At 37.7% G+C, this 17,309-nt stretch overlaps 1 long non-coding RNA gene across 1 annotated transcript; it reads left to right on the top strand.

Moving 5' to 3' along the window:
- The first annotated feature begins 760 nt into the window (after nucleotides 1-760).
- On the top strand, nucleotides 761-17,006 carry LOC134551861 (uncharacterized). The gene is made up of 3 exons (XR_010080713.1): nucleotides 761-863; nucleotides 10,411-10,686; nucleotides 16,790-17,006. It is a non-coding gene; the product is annotated as an uncharacterized LOC134551861 (long non-coding RNA).
- Nucleotides 17,007-17,309: the final 303 nt, after the last annotated feature.

The following is a 17,309-nucleotide window of genomic DNA, read 5'->3' as shown; positions in this document are numbered from 1 at the left end:
TATTTATTTTGGAAGCCTCTCAAAACAGGGGCATTCTCTTTTGCAGCACTTAGCACACTGTCAGCACTGAGAAATAGAAAGAAATAATTCAAATTCTGATATTCAGTTTCGGCAAAATGACCTGAATATTTCTATGGAGAGGGTTGATTGTATATCTGCATGTCTCCTGACTTAGCACCTGGGTCACTCCTGCCCTCAGCTTTTAATAACATATCATCTTCACTGGGTCTTCTTGCTCCACAGACCTTCCCTCCGAAGTATGAAGTGACATTTGCAGAATCCTCAAATACAAATGCTGCCTTTTGCTCATCTGGAACTTTTACTCGCAAAAATGCAATACCTTTATTAAACTCACCATTAAGATATCATATGACTTACAATTTGCACAAGGATCAGAGAGAAAGGTGTGTTTGGGTTCTCTAGACAGGCCATTGTAAATGCGTTGGTAGCAGCATGGGTGACATTTCCTTCTGTGGTCTGGTTGATCTCATAATCCTGGTCTTTGTGCTCCATGGTCTGTAATTTCTTGCCTTGGGCCTTATAGAAATGTGTTTTTAAGTATTTCTGGAGTGCTAAAATGCATAAGCCTGGTTTATTTGGACAAAACTGTTCTGATAGTATGTGGGACCTCATGCACACAAGTGTGCTGCTCCTGCCCATCCAGCAGCTGTCTCCATCTCCAGTCACACCCTGCTCACACCAGCGCCATTCACTCAGCAGCACACCCTGCCTCCCCCAGCTGGCCACTTTAATGCTTCCAAGGCAATCTCAGCACATCTGAGGGGCAGAGCTCAGCTTGATGACTGGAGTCAGAGTGTACTATTAAAGTAATTTGTTGTCCAGGAACCTTAATATTTATGCAGGTGAGAACAGTTTTCATAATTTCTTCCTAGCTGCATATGATATGACTTCAGCGTTGCTGTCTGAATCTGCTGTCTGTTGCTGCTGTCATTTTCACTTCCTTTCAAACTTTGTAAAGGCATGCATTTTAACAATATTTCTACTTCTGAATTCTGTTTGCCTTCAGGTCTAATAGGACCTCTTGTTTCCATATATGAGTTCAGAGGAGAAACTTTTTCTGACTATTTTTTTGACTCTTAGGTCATCCTTAGATGAACAATTACTGTTAGTATTACTTTGTGCCCTATCCATGCAGATATATACTGACTGAGGTTTTTAGAATCATAATAAAATACTTGTGATACGGCAGTACAACCCCAGATTTTATCTATAGGCTGTGCATCAAAATAGATTTGAAATTCCTCCCTGTGTCTCATAACGTTCCCTTGGAAAATACTAGTTCACAAAAAAGTATTCCCAGTAGAGCCATCTTCCAATTTTTCTGCTGCTGTAGACGCTGTCTCAGTCATTCTGTTGCTGCTGGTTAATAAGTCATAAAACCTGTCATAAAGCCTGTCATGATAAGTGTATATGTCTTTTCTGCTAAAATAGTTTAGTTATAGTTCCCAGAATAGAAAAAAACGACCACGTGAGATGTTACCACAGAAAGTTGCAATAGATCCTCTTTCAACTCAGCTGTGCTCTTCAGAGAGTTCAAAAGAATAAGAGGCACCACCGTCCTAGGCTAGATCTTTTTTCTAGGCTTATTGCCACAGGATAATTTTTTTTTTCTTTCTGAGTACATTTACTTGAAACTACTTTGTTACTGATCTTCAGTACCAGGTTTCCATCCCACCTTCCTTTTTGTCCATTTTCAGAGGATCTAGTCACTGGTGGTGAGCAAGAGTCCTTTTCTGGCAAATTTGGCAAATTCTCGGTAGGTCTATCTCAATCTGGAAACCCTCAATTCTTCTTCCAAATATTGGTATTTCATAGACTATTGTATCTTATCATGATTAAACGGGTTTTTAGGCTTCTGTGTAATCTGCAGACAAGGTGTTTCCATCCACGCAAGCCTTTAAGAACAGACTGGATAAGGATCTGCTAAAAACCAAGGATGTTCCTGCTTTGCAGTAGGACTCATCTTAATGGACTTATCCTAATTTTCTAGATTTTAAAGCCTTGTGTAGCTCCCAGCACCAATTCCCTTCCTTCTCACAGATTGCTCCAGCAAGAAAAAAGCATTGAATTTGAAGAGCAGAAGTGAGACCATACACCCTGCCCAGTTACCCCTAAGAAACATAGCACAGACTTGGAGTAATAGATCATGAATATTTATCAGAAAATGTACATAGTAAACTCACTAGAGTTAAAAAGAACTGAATATATATAACAAATGAATAATAAGTATCTTTATTGTTGGTGGTTGCACGCAGGATTATGTTCAAATGAGATGTCAAATGAGATTCATTTGTGATAAATTTTCCATACTTTTTACTACAAATAGCAAGCTACTCTTGCATCCTTTGGATTTTCTTTTTCTGGAAAAATATTTAGATCTAAACAACACTAAGTTTTCTTTTGGTTTGAAGTGTCTCCACTGAGATTTTTTATTGTTTTGGTCAGTCATCACTATGAAGGTCCTAGAAATACAGGAATATAAAGAAACTTTAGAAAGCAGAAAGTGTGCAGTGATGATCCTGAAAACAAACAATTGCACAAGAGTACCTCTGATTTAATAAAGATATGATTCAAATTGGAAAATAAAAAGAATATATAAATAAAATAAAATAAAAAAGCATATAATTCTTGAAAAATTAAAGTATCTTATTTGGTAGATCAGTTTACTTGAAGAAAGACCTTTGCCTACCTGACATAGTTGTTTTGCAAAGTTAATAATAGACTTTCAGACATATGGGCAAACTCTCTAATATGAAGAGTTAATTTTAACAAGGAATTGAGGATTTTTCTAACTTTCATTTCATAAATTTAGAAACTGGAAAATTCTAAAAGTTGTGTTAATAGTTACTAGACTGCAAGATTGTGAGATTGTGGCTAATACTGTGGATATACAGCAAATGGAAATAATCTTGCTATTTTCTTGTTTGTATTATTTATTATATTTTTGTATGTTTGTATTAAACATTATGTTATTTCTCTACTATATGTACAATAGAACTGAGAAAACAAAAATTATCTGAATCATAAAACAAAGAAGTCAAATTCACCTGGTATTGTATTCAATTATGAAAGGACATGGACTAAACATTAAATTCCAGATAATGTATTCAAACCCCCACTTACCCAGGATATGATTGCATGATTTTGCTCTAAATTCTGACAGTATTCTGGACAAGAAAATTCTGTCATAAGTGGAATGGAAACTATTCATTCCTGCTCTGGCCTGGCAGATAGCCCATTAGCTTTAAATTAGATAAATATCAGCAGTAATATTAAATAAAATTTAAATGCTGTCATAAAATGTCAAATATCATTTATTTTATGACTGCTACTCAAAATAATGGTTATTGTCTCAACTATGTCAGAGGGAGGTATTTCTCTCTGACTTCTAATTTTCTGTATCAGAAAGAAACTCCTAGTTAATATTAGGAAAAAGTTGTCATTCTAGATCAAGAGCACGGACCTGGTGTTGTATTTAGCAATCTCCCAGACTTCTGGCAAAATTGTTTTAATTAGCCTTCTCCTAACAGTGTTTAAACAAATCCTATGCTGCCAAGGAAGGAAGAAATGACTTCTCAGTCAGATAGTTTACTTAGTTCTTTTTCTCCATGGCTATAAATCTTGCTGTGGAGACTGTTAGTGACTTGACTACTTTTTTTTAAACAATGAACTGTGACCACTTTACCCACTGAAAAGCTCACACATCATTCAAGTATAAATGTCCTGTTTCTGCATGGTTTATTTTCACACCATTGTTGGGTGCTAAAATAGTTTTATACCATTTATAAAACACAGACATTTTTAGCAAACCTATCCAGTATGCCAGAGTAGAAAAACTAGTAGCAGTAATCACTTATATATGCAATGTAGCAGGAACATCTATTGTAGTCAGATATGTTTGGCTAACGCTCAGAGATAACTTGAATGCTGAATTAACTCGTAGTCATGTACTATGAATTCCATGACACACGGATAAGTTCAGAAAATGCCCTAATTTGAACACTTGAAATGACAAACAATGCCATTTCCAAGAGAATTCACATAGACACTTGTGGGCCAAAAAAATTTATTATTTTTTTCCACATCTAGAACTCGCTCACCTACAGTCTACAAAGACCCTGCACAAGGTTTGGCTTTGGCCCTGCGTGTTTTCTTCACAAAGGGGTTGTGTGTTTCCCGAGCGTGGCTGTGAGCTCCCGCGAGCGAGCTCCCGAAGTGCGTGTGTGCGTGTCGCCCCAGCGTTTGCAGCCCGGGCAGCCCAGCGCTCCATGCGGTTAAGTAAACACCCCATGGCTGCTGGGGCACGCAGCCAAGGCTGAGGCCAGGAGGAGGGGATGAGGCTGGGAGGAAATAAGAGCAAATTCCTCTGAAATGATCTGACAGGAAATGACAGAGTGTCAGCCTTATACAACCACACTGCGCGCGAGAGAGAGAGGGCGGGAGAAGTTCTTCCTAAACACAGAGTGGTGCCAGATCTCAGTAGGTGAGGATGATGAAATAATAAAGCATTTCCCGTGTGTGTTTTTCATTAGTCCTGTTTTGTTTTTCTTCCAAGTGCTGTGGAAACAGAACAGAAGCCCATGTTTCAGCCATGACTGCAATGGCCTCCTCTCATGGGAATAACAGCTGCATAAATAGGAGGGAAGCCCTCAGTGGAATTGCTTCCAACACCTTTCTAATGGAAATAATGATTTGCAAAGCCCAGTTTATACCTTTGCCACGTAATTAGTAGCCAAGATTAAAAACATTGTTCCAACTCCCAGCATCCTTCAAATCTGGCAAGACATTAAATATTCCACTGTGTTCCAAAAAGGTAGCCCATAAGTGATCATTGTAAGGACAGTCTTGGCCAGCTGAGTCAAGCCCTTGAATCAATCAACACTTATTATATGGAAATTAACCAGTTTGATGTCAATTAGTGGAAATTTGTTAGCAGACATAACCTATGAGACACTTTATTTTGAATTCCCAGCTCTCCTCATTGAAGCTGGCTGAGATGGGGCAGAGCACTAAAATCCAGATTTCTTAAGACTCAGAGCGAAAACAATTAAAAAAAGGCGTGGGGGAAAACTGTCTCAAAATACGCAAAACTTTTCCGGTTTCTTAGGCCCAATAAGCCCAAGGAACATGGATAATGGATTTTCCCTATAAAGAGTCAATTTCAAGTTACAGATTTGGGTTCATAACAGTCTGTTATGTATGTGTCAATAATAAGTACAGAAGAAAAAAGTGTTGCCAGACAAATTGCAAAACTTACCCTCATTTCATGCTACTTTTAAACGAAAATTCTTGTCACATCATGCTCTTATAAATCACATTCTCATATTAAGAAAGTAGAAGTCTCCAAATTAAATTTTCTGACTTGATCATGAATTTTCCTCCTAAGAGGAACTAAAAATCAAAATTTTGGCTAGCTGTTCAAACCAGAAAAGATGACAAAAGGTTTCCTCAAGGCTTAAGGCTTAAGCCCTGTCTGGCCTGTGACTACTGTGGGCTCCACCTTTTGTTTAAAATTAATCAAGTACCATCATGTAACATTTTACCTGTACATAGCAGCATCCAGTGTGACAGCCTGCCAATATATCATTCAGATTAAATATTTGAACTGCGGGTTCAATCTCAAAGCTTTATAAGCAAACCTAAAACACAGCTAAGAAGTGAATGTTGGATCAGAGTCTTGCTATAATATGGAAAACTCCTGATGGTTTTGAAGTCAGGGTTTCCACGTGTCTTGTGGAAACTCCTCTGTAACTCCTATTAACTGACCATGATACATACAGCATGTTACCTTCCCATAAAAATAGGTGTTCCTAAAATAATTGAGCCTAATATTACCATCTAGAGTGCACAGCCACTATTCATTATTTACAGTAACATTGGCCAACATTACTGCAACATCCAAAGTTCAAACTTTTACCTAATTTGAAGTGTCTCTTAAAACTAGAAATTCTCTCAAGCATTTTAAGTGGCTAGGAATAATTTTTCTGCTTGTTTAATTTATAAATAGTTATTAAATGAGCCATTCAATGTAGTGCAGTACAATACTTCCAGAAGTTGACAATGAAGACACCACTGTCAAACTATAATGTCTTTCCTTTGGTACTGATAGGGGTTCTGTAACCTACATGATCAATGCAATTTATCACGAGATTCAGGCAGTGACAGCACTTAGTTGAAATCAGCCTGATAAAGTTGCAATTATTTCCTGATACTGTTGGCCATCCAGACTTCTATGATTTTGCTGGTAGGAGGTGCTTCTAAGGCCAGCAACCCCTTTTGGAAGGGTCATGTTTATGTTCACCACACGGCTACATCCACTACCTACCTTGTAGTATCATGGGAAAAAGAGATGCTAACATAAAACTGTCTTTCTCTGCTCTTTAAGTCAATTTGAATCTTAACAATAAACATTTTTCACTCCACACATTTAGTAAATTACTCATGTTATTTTAAAATATGAGCAGACATTGTCTTTTCTCAAACAAGGAGAGCAGTGCCAGAAATGTTGAGGTATTAGTAATGGGCAAAATTTATTACAGGGTGACTAGAAATTGCTTATTTAGTAATGGGTCTGTACATTGCTGCCAAAACGGATGCATTGATGGTAGTGGGGTAAAATCAATTTATGAAAGAATATATTTCATTTATGATCTGTATGTTTTGCATATAAATTTTAAGTATATGGCAAAAGAAGTAGAGATTTCACTCCAAGATACTTTCCATCTCTGCAGATGGTGTCAGAGACTACAGTTTAGATTAGGTATCTGGATACATCCTTAACTGTTAAACTTTATGGGAATTTTGCTATGCACTTTAGAGGACGCAAGATGTAAATTCACTTTTTTTTTTTTCAACAGCCATAGAAAATGTACTTTCAACCTCAATGGTCTAGGGGCATGTTCCTCTGCCAGCAAATAGATATATTTACTGTGGAACTACCAGGGTAGTTACACGAAATGAACTTTTTTAGTTTTCAGAAGCTGTTAATTTGGGCTTGCAGTACTAAAATTAAGAACCTGCTGGACTCAAATATTTTATATTTCTAGAAAACCCTCTCTGTTCATTTAAAGATGGATAATTATGAAAAAATCAACAAAATGTTCCAAAAGTAAGGATTAACTTTTTACAAGAAGTCTTTAATAAAACATTTAATTCTGCTATAGCAATTAACATCATGAGGTTGCTGATGTCAGACTCCCATTGGCTTTAAAAGAGCCATGATTAGGCACATATCACACAGGTACATTCAGTATCCTGCAATATCACCTTGTTTATGTGAATTTTAATCTTAACAACAAATATTATCTAAAAAATTTACCCATACTTGTAGAAAGCAGCTCATTATGAAATGTGCCTACCTGTAAATAGGGGGCCAAATTGTAACAGTGTATTTTGAGTTCCTTTTGAGGTGTATTTTGAGGTGTATGACAGCTCTTAGGAGAGTTCCTGGGCATACAAATTTATGTACAAGCTGCAAAGCTGAGGGGTAGAACTATTATATTATCAATATTTTCTGTTCCAGTTTCCAGCTAGGCAAGTACATTAGAAGGCCTTAAAGGCCTTCAGAACCTCAGAGTAGAGAACTTGGGATTGAACAGACATTGCTAAGGGCCTGTTCTGCAGTTCTTTGTGTGCAGAAGCTTGTGATGAAGAGAAGTACAGTACTGGTTTTTTTCATTCTATGAGTTCATGAAGCATTTGGGCAATACTCTCAGGCACATAGTGTGGTACTTGGAGCAGTCCTGTGCAGGTCCAGGAGTTGGACTTGGATTATCCCGGCGAGTTCCTTCCAACTCAGAATATGCTGTGATTCTGTGGTACTACTGAGCACCTACTTTCGACAGAGACAACAGTATCTCTGCACCAGCTGAATGAGAATATGCAACACTAAAAACTGGAATCACTTTTGGTTAGAGGATTTGAAATTAGAACATCGTTGGACACATTCCACTTAACTGCCTCTTTTCACTTGATCTCCAGCTCTTGATTCAGCATTGGACAGATGACTGAAACTAGCTTTAGGTGAATTTAGTGACTAATGCTAGTAAATAAAAGCAAACACTTCTGGCAGTGATGCTGTAAACTAGGCTAGCTATATTACTTGTTCCAGTCTCTGTGACTGGTTCCCATCTCAAAGCACCAGCAGGAAGCCTGACATTTCATAATGGTCTGCAGCTTTAAGGAGAAAACCACTTGCTCTATCAATTGAAAACTGTGGGTGTTGCTGGCAGACGTAATAAGTCTCTACACTGATATCTGTGTACATCATATTACAAATTTGCCATTAACTGGGATAAGAAAGAAAATCTCTAACATTTTTTATTGCAATTGTGTGAAATGTTTTCCCGAGGATGTAAACAGTATGTCCTTGATGGTACACACACAGGATATTAACCTGCTCCTGGTGTAATCTGAGTGGCACTTCATTACATTTTCTCAAATGAACTGCCATTTCATTACAATCTTTCCACAGGGCAGATGTTTCAGGATATATCTATTTTGCATTATAGGAATACATACAGCTTCTTAAGGATGAACAGCATCTCTTAAAGATGTATCTTTATGCAAGGAAAGGACAGATGTTATGAAGAGAGAGGAAGGTCATGTTTTGGGCCCTTAGGATGCAGTCCTGGGACATCCTTTGGCGTTTTCCCATCCTCATCTCACTTCTGAATTTTTGTCCCGTCAGAGCACAGAAGACAGACCACCATAAATCGTATGTGTCAGTAAAAACAAACATGAACTATATAAAAAAAAATCCCAATCACATATGCAAGACTTTTTGATACTGAGAAAATTTATGAAGATTTTTTTCATACTCAGTTATCTGTTTTGACAACTGTTTTTGACTCATTGCCTCAGATAGCAAATACCAACAAAATCTGGCCTGAGAAATTCAGTGGATTATATATATTAAAGCATCTTTTCCTCTCAGTATAATGATTCCTATGATTTTGCAACCCAAATTTTCTGATATAACTTTAACAAGGTTACAAGTCCAAGCCTGGCAAGAAACACTAGAATAATAGAAGTATGTATAAAACTAATTCAAACCTCTTTCATGTATGCCTCTTACAAGAGCCTTTAGTTACATAACTGCGTGCTGCTATTGATAGAAATTACAAGACATTTTTCACAAGTTCCACAACATTTTTCTCAAGTTCCAAGATAAGGTAATAATATACAGGATGAACAGTGACCACTTAATAAGATGCTCTTAAATCATTACTTTTTCTCTTATTGCCAGTTTATGAATTTCTTCCTACGTACTATTCAAAGAATGTTCTGAAGACAGAAATCCTCATTTTACCAGGTGAATGCCTGTGGTCCTCATCAATATAGCACTTACTTTTTATGAAACACTTATCTTCCTACTGCCTCTTTGAGGTAAACAGGTACTACCTCTGATTCACAGCTGTTGACTGAAGGCAGATGGATAAGAATCAGAGAACCATAGATATCCTGAGCTGTAAGGAACCCACAGGAGTAATCAAAGTCCAGCACAGGACAGCCCCAAGAATCACAATATTTTTAATACTTCTGAGACCAAACACTTCTTGAGTTGTGTCAGGCTTGGTGCTATGACCATTTCTCTGGGGAGCCCATTCCAGTGACTGACAACACTGAAAGGATGAAGAACCTTTCCCTAATATCCAATCTAAACCTCCCCTGACACCACTTCAGGCCATTCCCTCTGGTCCTGTCACTAGTCACCAAAGAGCAGAGATCAGTGCCTGCTCCTCCTCTTCCCCTCACAGCAAGTTGTGACTGCAGTGAGGTCTCCCCTCAGTCTCCTCCTCTCCAGGCTGAACAGACCCAGTGACTGCAGCCACTCCTCATATCCTAGCGGTTCTCCTTTGGATGCTGTCTAACAGTTTAATATCTTTTTCACATTGTAATGTCCAAAACTGCCCCCAGCACTTGAGTGGAGGCTGCCCCAGAGCAGAGCAGAGTGGGACAATCCTCTCCTTGCCCACCCGGCCACGCTGGGCCTGTTGCTCCCCAGGACACGCTTGCCTATCCTGGCTGCCAGGGCACTGCTGACTCATGTTCACCATCGATAAGGACCCCCGGGTCCCTTTCCATGGTGCTGCTCTCCAGCCTCTCACTTCCCAGTCTGTCCCTACATCCAGGGTTGCCATGTCCCAGGGATATTAAAATTAGAAGTTTCCAATAAATTTGGCTACCCATTTTAGATGGTTAATTTGGCAAGAGAGAGGAGTATGATTAATAACATATAGTACATGACCATGTGCAAATTTCCTGCAGAGCAAGATACATGGCATCACTAAGACCTTGTGTCATAGAGATGAACCCAGGAAGATCCAGGAAGAGTTTTCCTTTAGCTGACTTTAATTTAAATTCCTAATTTTTGATCAATTATTTCAGGTATAGCCCTGATCTGGATTCTTGGTCTTGGGAGAATTATAGTAAGTGAAGTATCAGCTGTGCCTCACATGCTCCAAACATCTCAGCTGAAGGACGATCAGCTAGATTGAAGATTCAGTATTCATCAGAGCCTACTGGATATGCAAGAAATAAAATCCCACACGGCAGTTCCTTGAACAGCGACAAGATCCCACTGTCAGTTCACCTGCCCCAGGACACACCAATTGCCATAGTAAAAACTTCCATTCATAGCTCAAGGCACCACAATTTCCAAAGGTAAGTCAGTGTCACTTTCACTTTTTCAGATCCCCAGAACATTTGGGAGATGGTTTGTAATTCATGCAGCAAATTATGAACTAGACAGCAAGTGAGGGTCCCTGACCTCACTACAGAGGTCTGGAATTCAGCTGTTAGTAGGAAGAAAGAGACCAAAAAACACTATACCATTCATGGCTTGAGGCATGGTACCACTGACTCTGACAGATTAAAGGCATTCAGATGCCTACACCCTTAAAGGCCATTACAGTTGTGAAAAATCTGCCTGTTGCTACCTTTAATCTGAGCACACTCTTGCATGGGGTTAGTTATAGTTCTACATCTCTTGAGGTTTTCTCTTCTGGTCTGGGAACTCCTGTCAGACTCCTAAGGTCTGTGACTCCAACCCACCACAGCTGTGGGCAGGAGGATGGAGAAAAAACCCAATTTATTTAAGGTGAAGTGTCAGGACAAGCCATACTGAATTTTCTTGTCTTTATAAGCAAGGTCTTGGGAGGATATACAGACCCTCAGTGTTGGCTGCCTTGCACTCCAAGGAGAACATTATGATTTTTCTGCACCTAAGTACAAGTAAGCTCTGGCCAAACAACATATGATTTCCTGCTTCTTCAATCTGTTTTTAACTACAGCTTGAAAAATTTAACTAAAACCCATATACTAACAAAATATCTTATGGAAAATAACCCTTTTAATGCATTGGATTTATTAAGTATATGTGTTATATTAGTCTGAAACTGCATAATAGAGGAGCTAGGTTTGAGTGCTACACATTACAGTCTTTTTTACTACTTAGCTAAAATGGTATTAGTTATTATACCAGCTAATATTAATTACTATCAAGTGAAACTCAATCTCCTGCATTTTAGTTTATAGTGACTATTCTTAGGTATTGTAATTTTTATCTGGGCTAGAAACTCAGATATATTTTATGTTTAAAACAGCACATGTGAAAAAATAGTCAGTGTACTGAGCAGGGAACAAAATATCCCCACTTACCATCTCATGTTGTAGATGCATAGACCCAGGTGACATGGGGAGGGTCTGAAGCAACAACACATCATACTGAGCTACACTGTCTACTGAGATAAAGTTATGATGTCTGGATGTTTCAAGGAAATATGATCCATTTTGTCCCCTGAAAATAAAGCACTAGAGTTTTGACATGGAAAGAAAGAACAGCTTCATGACTACATATTCCAAGCAAATATTTAGTGTAAAGACATGAAGGATCAGCGAACACAAAATTAAGTAGACAAGTGATGAGAAGACCATGTGAGAAAGGGAAAACAGGTAGAAACTGTCCCAGCAGGGTGTTCTTAACTTGTAAGGCTCTAGGCATGGTTTGTAGTGCCTCTGAAATAGACCCTGAAAAACAAAGAGTCGAAACCTTGTCTGCCCTGTAAACCATTCTTATAGTCAGAAGCATCAAAATGCTGCATCAGCTTAGAGCTGTCATTTATTCTTTTAGTGAAGGTAAGAAGAGGATGCAGAATATTCCACCTGCATGCTGCCAATATACTCTGAGCCAGAGAAGCTTCCAGGCTGCTGGTCTATACCAAAAGTGGTTTTTTTCTGATAGTACAAAGCATGCTGACCAATGGCCAGGTTTTACCCTGAACACGAACCTTCTTGTGAAGTGCATTCCTCTCCTCTGATTAAATTCCACAAGAAACACAAATGCTGAATGCATCCAAAGCCTACTTTGCATTCCTGCAAGCTGTCCTGGGTGCTTTCTAAATTAGGTGGCAAATACAAATCCCAATTTGCACGTAAAGGATCTGTGTCAAAAATCATATTTCTTTCATGTAATTGGTTTTCTTTTAATCCTGACCTTAATGTATATCATTCTTGCTGAACTGCTTCAAATAGGCTTTGAACAAGGATTTTTTAAAAATGTTAAATAATGAAAAAAATGCCATCTTATTTTACTGCTTACTTCAGGATTCAGAGAGATGAAGAGCAGTGACAGCATAGCTGTTCACCCATAACACCAGGACAGCAGGTAAACTGACAGTGTGTAATTACTAAGAGGTGATATTAAGTTAAAACATATAGCCAAAATAGTGCTATTGCATATGCATCCCTTGGTCTTCAAGGCAGTGTTTAAAATAAAAAACCTTCACTGAGACAGAAAAACTGCTATAGTTATATCATAGCACACTGAGTTGCGAACCTTTTAATGAAAGACATAATTCTTCTGCTGTCTGCATCATACTATATTCTCATGCAAAACACTTTAATGCATAGTGTAAATTATCTAAGACTTTCTTAGTATGTATTACATTTCTTAATCATAGATATTGGGTGTAAAAAAAAGAGAATTATGTGACATGCTGCAAAAAAAATTGCTTGGTGTTAGCATATACTAGCTGGGTCTATATCTGAAAAATGCATGCACAGAAGAGGAGGATTCTTTTTTTTTTTTTTCAATGTGCAGAACTTGCTTCTAAGTGCATATGTTATCAATAAAGCAAAAATGAGTCATCTGAAATGATGGTGGTCTGATTTTCAGCCAATATCATCAGTTTAAAGGCAAGCAATCAAGATTACACTCTGGATGATCTATTCTTCTGAATTTCAGAAAAAGCTTCATGTCTGCAAAAGGATAAATATAAATAAACCAAATGTTTTCACCCACTTTCTTAATTCATTACATTCAGTTAAGCTATAAGGAAGTTTTAAATGCAAATCTTGTTTTCAGCAACAAAATGCTTTTGTCTCCAAGTCAGCAGACAGGTTTGTTTTGCTGATGTCTCATCAGCTGGGCACTGCAGCAGTGTAAATGGTGGGCAAGATCATCAGCACCTTTTAAGGTGTGAGTTTCTCACAGATGTCCCTTTTGGGAACATTATCAGATGAGACATGCTATCATTTTCTTTAATTTGAATAAAGGTAAAGCTTATTTACATTATGTTAATGCTGAATATTTCTGAGTACTAAGCAGAGGCTAGAATTTATAACATTCTATATAATTTATGTAATAAATTTCATTCAAACAGATGAGCTACTTTGAATGTAATCTGAAAAATCCATGCGTCAAACACCATCAAATAAACTAGAATTTATGAAGGTTAAAATCTTGTGACTCTTGCAAAAATATAAATGTATATGGCAGTTGTGAGTATAGTGGAATAGGACACCTTTTAATATAGACTTCTGGGAATAAGACATATAATATAAATATTAGAAATCCATGATCTGGCAGTTCAAAATGGATTGATTGCAATCATCACACCTAATCATTACAGATATATTGTTCCATGTATAAGCTCTCAGCTCTCTAAGGACCAAGTTTAATGATGGTTTTGTATGTGTTCTTTGTTGCTAATACACAAATAGTGGTGCACATTCCAAGAGATCCTGGATACCTGGAGGCAGTTCTTCAAATCATCGTGGCTTTTGAATTATGTTCATTATCCAGGGCAGGGTTGGAGGGGAGACACACTCATGACAATGACAATGGTACCAAACTGTGCCTCCCACTGTGTTCTATGTCCAATTTGTTTAAGTATACTGAACTTAATAATACGGTGAATTTTATTACTAAATGCAAAGTATTGCCAATTACAAGCAAGCACAAAACTATATGCACTGAATTGTTCATAAAAACATATATGATAAAATGCACATTTATACTGCAAACAAACAAACCCTCCCAATTTTAATTAATACAGACTTTAAAAGTAACTTATGCCCTTAGTGAAATATAAAAAGAAGTAATGTTATAAAATAGACAATATCAAAAGTCAGTAACATATTTTTAACAGAACACAAAAGGATCTAAAAAAAATTGCTTGTATATCTTCTGGGGTTTTATTCATACCATGGATGAAACACTGGCTGATATTTGTGGCCGTTATTCATGACATGTCTGGTTGTGTTATGACCTTCCCTTTTTTATTGGTTTATTTGATGTTTGTGGTATTTTATATAATTGATTTATGCCTCATGATATGTTTGGGAGCTTTCTAGTAATATACAACAGTGATTGTATGTCTGTAGTGATGTTACATATTGCTCTTTGTGAGTTTTCTTGGCCAGGTCACCATTGTAAATAAAACTTGTTCTCAATAGATTTTTATGTGGTTAAAGATTTTGACTACTTGAGTGACTGATTGATGGACCGTAAAGCACTTGCTAGCAGGACAGCAGGGTATCATAAAAACCGTGTCATTTGTGTTTCTGATTCCAAACCCCATCTAGTTGTCCTGATGTGTGTAGGTGCCCACTGCATTTAACAGGCTTCTTCTTTGGGCTTACAGCAACGTTGCACAATTTGGCTTGTTCTTAGGTAATTATCATCTACATCCATCCTCTGATACTCTAATGAGCCCTTTGGTGAAAACTCTGCTGGAAAGTATATGGGAATTGTCTTTCCCCCCTCAGCCTCTCTTTGCCTCTCTTTCTCTCTTCAATTTCCTCTTTCTTTTCCTTCCTTTTTTCCTTGTCTTTCTTGTTATGTTTCTATGACATAAATAACAAACGAGAATGAATATTCCAACTACTGCAGTGATAACTTTTAAAAGATTTTCAAATTCCTCCTGTAATATACAGATTACAAAAAATTACTCAACAACTCTTTTATGTGGGTCATGCTTTGAGTTTCTGCAACTAAACCTATGGAAATTCTAATTAATTGCACATAAAACTTATTTTGCACAATCCAGACTAGGAAAATAATGCCAGTTTTTAGTCCATTACTATCCATGAATTTGTGCTAATGAATATCTCCAACTTCTATCCAGATGTGGAATACTTCTGATGACAAATAATATAGATCTCTGCTGCTTACACAGCTACCTGATAGTAGGATCTCCGTTGTAAACTTCCATTACCATTTCCTGAGTCTGCTTAACAGATCTTGGAGGATCTCTGTCCAGATGTGGTTTGATTCTATCTAAAATCAAGACCCTGGCTTGATATCTCATCTGGAAGTAATCACTGTTGCACATTCACTGCCTCTCTGCCTGAATGGGAATGCAGCACAAGGCGCAGGTAGAAATTAGTATAACGAGCTTTGGCTTATCAAGGGAAAAGAGGAAAGAAAAGTGAGGGATCTCATCTCACCAGCCATTACCTTCTTTGTCTTAAGAAACCTGGTTTCTTAAGCACAGGATCTTAATAGTAATGCCATTTAACAAAAACCACTTTTGTCCATTTCCGGACACCTTGGGTCATGCTAAACTCCATGATGATGAAATGATGAAACTTGCTGTCAACAAAGAGATTGTTGTACAGCTCACTAATTCATCCCATCCCCCATCCCTTTTTGTTCTGTAGCCTCATTTAGTTCACAAAATGAATTTAAAAGATGCCGTTTTTCTTCTCAACCTAGTTTTCTGCTAGTTCAGTATTTTGAATGGGCTCCCACAGTTGTCAGAAACCAGCAAAGGCAGCACCAGAAGGGGACCATGGCTTTCATCTCTATGGCTCTCTGTGGCAACAATGACCCAGAAAAGTTCAGGAGTGACTTTTGGTGTACTGCCACAAAGGATGGTGACTAGTCACAAAGGATCCTTATGTAAAATATAGGAGGAGAAAAGAAACTCAAAACTCATAGACTTTTTGAAACTTGATTTCAGCATTTAAAAACTGATGGTGGTATCAAAGAATATACACAGGGAGACAAGAACAAGTTCTTATCCAGTTTCTGTCTCCTACCTTCAGAGACAGGATTTTAAAATGTTTGGTATTGAAACCATTTGATGGAGCTTTGGAGAACTAGTATTGTTTCTGATTTTTCTGCCAGAAACAGAAGGTAGCTTGAGCTTAGGATTTCATGGATCCTGACAAATTTGATTAGATTTTACTTTGGTTCTGAAACAGCAAAGCAACAAAAGAGTGAAGACCAAAGAGTTAGTTGGTTTCCTGGCATAGGTATAAGGCATAGAGTAATGGTAAGGCATAGAATATCTGAATTCATAACCTTTCTTATTGTTTGTGTGAATTTAGAAGATTGTAACCAGCTGGTACTGTAACAGAAGAAACCCCCCAAGGAAATCATCTTTAGAAACTTCGCTGTATATGATTTATCTGATAGTTAACGAGGAAAATGAAATATCATGACTGTAAGGTAGCATTGCTCTTTTTTTCCTTCCCTCAGACTCTGATATGAAGCTTTAAACAAAGATAAATCAATTTGTTTCCCATTCATCTTTGGTAAACCTCTAACTACTCATGTATTTGTTGACAATTTCCATTGAGGCACACAGAAGCTTCCCTGTTTCTTCATACAAAATGCAAGACTCTAGCCAGAGCTTGGATTTTTTTCTGAAAAATGTGGTGTGCAAAATGATGACAGATCTGCCTTCCCACACTTCTCCAGGCTTACCTCTGAAGGTGTGCTCTCTTTGCCTACAGTATAGGTAAAGACTATTTCTGATGCTGTGGAGCAGAAGCATGACAAGGAGATGGTCCCTGCAAAAGCAGGAGCTGGGCTAAATTACTTTTGTGTATGTCTACTTTCCCCTTCATAAATAATATTATGTTTGCATTTGCCTCTAAAAATCTGTTCCTGAAAGCAGCATTCCAGCACCTATGAGATGTTATGGTAGTAGGGAGGTGAGCTGGCAAGAAGGATTGAACAAGTGTGCCTTAGCATTTGATAATCTGAGCTAGCAAAA

This window comes from Prinia subflava, chromosome 6, assembly GCF_021018805.1.
Source record: "Prinia subflava isolate CZ2003 ecotype Zambia chromosome 6, Cam_Psub_1.2, whole genome shotgun sequence".
In the NCBI taxonomy this organism is placed as follows: domain Eukaryota; kingdom Metazoa; phylum Chordata; class Aves; order Passeriformes; family Cisticolidae; genus Prinia; species Prinia subflava.
This window is presented reverse-complemented; position numbering and strand designations above follow the sequence as displayed.